At 36.6% G+C, this 4,369-nt stretch overlaps 1 pseudogene; it reads left to right on the top strand.

The window, feature by feature from the left end:
* Window positions 1-1,245: 1,245 nt before the first annotated feature.
* Window positions 1,246-3,829, top strand: LOC107505602 (annotated as a pseudogene).
* Window positions 3,830-4,369: the final 540 nt, after the last annotated feature.

Here is a 4,369-nt window from a genome sequence, read left to right as displayed (position 1 = left end):
AAAAATATTCCCAGATCATGAACATTGTTTATTTAGCAATCAACCGATTCGGTATGGGTTAGGAGGCTGGATCTAATTCATGTTGAAATCTATCTGGTATATAGCAATAGCTTCTGAACTGGACCTGCTCAGTGTTGGGCAGAAGAACAATTCCGATCTAACAGAAAGGTCCCTCTTTACCCAGCACTGCAGAACATCCACCCGATGAAACAGATTTCTAGTTTTAACGCAGTTCTTGAACTTTTGTTGTTTGTTCTATGTAGGGAGAAAGAATTCCTAGGTAGAGGAACTAAGGATCTTTCAGATGGGTGACCTGCAGAAAGAGGCTATTTTGCAGCAATCCTTCTACTTTCCATCCTACTTTGTTTCCTACTTGGAAGCCTCCTGAATTTCCTTAGAAGTCTAAGGCTTTGATCTCAGATTTCACAGGTCTTCAGCATCATCCTTTTGCTTCTCGCACAATTCTATTTGTTTGGGCACTCTGATACAGAGTGAATAATGATTTTATGCTGAAAACAAGTCAATATTGTAAAAGATTGAACAACTCGGATTTTGGAAAATGTGACACTATGAAACTATGTTATTGACATTTATAGATGCCATAGAGTAGCACAATAGTCCAGAGTTTCCATGGAGAGAATAAGTTATACATGAATAAATCTATCAATCATATTTTAGTTCTCATTTCTGATTGTCATGATTACCTGCTTTTACTAAACTCTCCCTACAACGTCTGCCTGATATTCTGCCTTTATTATACAACGAGTGCATGGAAAACTCACCTTGGTGAGGAAAGCCTCTGATAGAGTTATCTTCCTTATATATTCACATTATTCTCTTATGAGGATTATGGTTTTCCTTCTCATTTCTTCATCCTTAACTGCCAGATACACTGTATGATTTCTCTTCCCATTCTTCTAACAGCGGGACTTTTGACCAAGAGTTGAAATTAATAATTACCGATTATTCAGTCTTTCGTTAATAAATGTTTGGCAGCTATCTGCCAGATGCTGTGCTAAAGAGATAATGATGAACAAAACCACTGCCTGGCCATCTCTGCAACTCTGCATGAAGCTTATCATTAAACGAGAACCCAGACATTGATTAAATAGACATACAGAGAGCCGTGTAGTAGAATAAAAGGACCCTGGGAGAGAATATTATGAGGCAATATGCTAGGTTCAGTGAAGGCCTATCTGAGAATGGGTATGTAAGGTGGAGACCTGCGGGACTGATAAGAATGTGATGCCGGTTCCTCTTCTTCTTTCCCTCGTATCTGTCTTGAGGATCCCTCTAACAGGTACATTTCCATTTTTAGAAAGTCTATCTTTTTTTTTCTAAGTCTCTGCTTTGATTTTCTAAAATCTCAGGTGTCTTATGAATCGTGAAACATCTCAACTTTCTTGACTTCTAGGAAATGATTATGTCTCCAATTATCAATACTATTTCATCCTTATCAGAGAGCTATTCTTTATGGATTATGATTAAGAACACACTTATCTGTGGTTCCCTCTCCTTTAGAAATGTGGATTTAGACCAATTATATAAGGAAAATAAACAAAAGGTTGTAAAAAATGAGGAAGAGTATATTGGCAAGAAACCTAGGGGTACTGATTACTAGGGCAATGTAGCTTAAGAAACTGAATAAATGGCTAAGCACTCAGGAGGAAACAGAAGACCAGTGCACCAATACATTTGGACAGAATCCTAGAAATTCCAAGAAGTCAGAGAGCTGGATGACTATAACAAATCATGTTCATTTTAAGGACGGAAACGTGTACCTGTGATTCACACACAGAAGAAATCCATTTATCCAGGAACCAGAATCTGTCCAGTTTGTCTCATGAGGCTGATGCAAGTAGCAAGTGGTATAATTTGTCTAAAATTTTCTTGTGAAGTTGAAAAGAGCAATATTAAATGCCGATATGACACTACTATGTTTATAATTGCTCTCTTCCTTCTAGTAGCAATGACAATGATGATAATAACCACGACAATAATATCCATGATCCCCCTTTTAGAAACAAAGTTGGAAATGACATGGATTATTTAAAAGTGAAGTGAATTCACATTGTCTACTGTGAAGAATAGGGGAAATAAATGGGGAGCTGGAAAGTTTCAGTCACTGCTTTAAGTTGGAGTCAATTTCTCTAAAAAAATCATAGTTTCTATCTAAGATTTATTATGTTGCACTGAATTTTGTGAAATAATGGCTTTGTAAGGCAAACTCTTGTTTCAAAGAACAGAGGAGATATCTTCATACAAAATAAATTAACATAAATTTAGAAGATGCAAAATAACATGCTTAGATGTTGATGAAAGTTATTTATTAGCATGTTGAGAAAAAAAGACAGGCCACGTAAAGTAGCAGGAATCAAGATACATTGGGTAAAGGGGGAATGCCCAGTGATATATACTGTACTCATATTTCTAGTTAAACAATGATTCTAAAGGATCCTTCTAAATTCTACAATACTGCCAGTGCCCACACATGGTAATCATTTACCAGTGAGGTATCAATGCGTGTATCTTACCCCAATTTATAATTAAATATTTCAAAAAGTTAGAGCCTAATATAGAATCTTATATCAGCTAGCTTGGTCTACATCTCATTAAAATTAATTTAGAACATCTAGTGCAATGTTTAAATATCCATTCGTTTCTTAAGGAATATTATCCTTCAGTTGCCATACATATCAATGGAAGTAAATGAGTGGAAGAGACTTCCAAAAGAAAACATGATCTGTATTCCTAGATAAAATGTACCAATTACATCTTTTTTGTTGTTTTTATTTGCTATTAGCAGTATTGGTGAGGCACTGAGAAGCCTTGTATAGAACTAAAACTTCCTTCAAATGAGTGGGTGTGACCATCAGAAACCTTTCCCAGTACATCTCCAGCCAATATCTCAAATATTCACCTTTCATCCTTCCTGCTGTTGGGAATCCCAGGACGGGAAAATATGCAGCTCTGGCTTGGTGTCCCATTTGGTACAGTGCACCTGATTGCCCTCCTAGGGAATGCCATCATCCTCTTTGTGATCCAGACTGAGCACAGCCTTCACAAGGCCTTCTTCTACTTATTGGCCATGTTGGCGCTCACTGATCTGGGCCTGTCAACTACCACCATTCCCAAAATGTTGAGCATCTTCTGGTTTGTTCTCAGTGAGATTGCTTTTGAGGGATGCTTAGCTCAAATGTTCTTCATACATCTGTTTACAGGCTTTGAAACATTCATGCCTATACCCATGGCTTTTGATCGCTACATGGCCATCTGCCACACACTTTGACACAACACAATTCTCAACGACAGAACTATTTGTATTATTGTTGGAGCACAAATTTTGAAAAATTTTGTTTTGGTTTTTCCACTCATATTCCTCCTTCTAAGGCTTTCATTCTGTGGACATAAGATTATACCCCATACCTACTGCGAGTACATGGGCATTGCCCGTCTGGCCTGTTAGCATAGAGGTCAATATAATATTTGGACTAATCCTTATCTCTATGATACTTTTGGATATTACTTTGATTGCTATCTCTCATGTGAAGATTCTACGTGCTATTTTCAGACTCCCATCCTGGGAGGCCCGGGTCAAAGCTCTCAATACCTATGGTTCCCATGCATGTGTCATCTTAGCTTTCTTTACTCCAGTCTATTTGTCCTCTATGACACATTGATTTGGCCACAACATTCCACAATATATTCACATCCTCCTGACAAATTTATATGTGATCATTCCTCCTGCTCTTAACCCCATTATTGATGAGGTGGGGATCAAGTAGGTCAGGATCGGGTGGTGACAATCTTCCTTTTTAAGGAAGTTTGATTTAGAACATTTTATTTGGAAATAGTCTTCAAATCTTTTCCTTTTCATTTTTTTTATTCTTTTCATTCTTAAAAAAAAGGGAGTGTTCTTAAGCTCTTATGGAGTAAATGCTTTACCACAATGTTTGCTCACTTACATGCAGCATCAAATTTGAGATAAATTTGCATAGCAAATACTTGTCTTTAGATTAAATCAAAATTTTATTTTTAAATAAATAGGTGGCATTGATTTCTGTAATGGATACTATAATCATAGTTTAAGGATAAAAACTTAATGCAACTCAAGTACTATTAAATAGACTCTTTATATAGAATTCATTGGTTATGATAGAGGAGTGCTATGCTGTCAAGAACTATCATAACTGCAGTGGAACTGACTAGACAATGCTATAGGGTGTGCATTACAGGAGCACTAATCAAAAATCAATCGCAGATCTTATTTCTTCCATGGTAGAGTTGGCTTCCTAAATCGTGTAACCACAGGGAAGAAAATAATCAGTAAAATGACATAAGCATTGTTTTGTACTCCATTTTTATAAAT

The sequence above is a fragment of the Rousettus aegyptiacus genome, unplaced genomic scaffold (assembly GCF_014176215.1).
Source record: "Rousettus aegyptiacus isolate mRouAeg1 unplaced genomic scaffold, mRouAeg1.p scaffold_m13_p_5, whole genome shotgun sequence".
Lineage (NCBI taxonomy): Eukaryota > Metazoa > Chordata > Mammalia > Chiroptera > Pteropodidae > Rousettus > Rousettus aegyptiacus.
The sequence above is the reverse complement of the archived record's forward strand: the minus strand, read 5'-3'. Positions and strand labels throughout refer to the sequence as shown.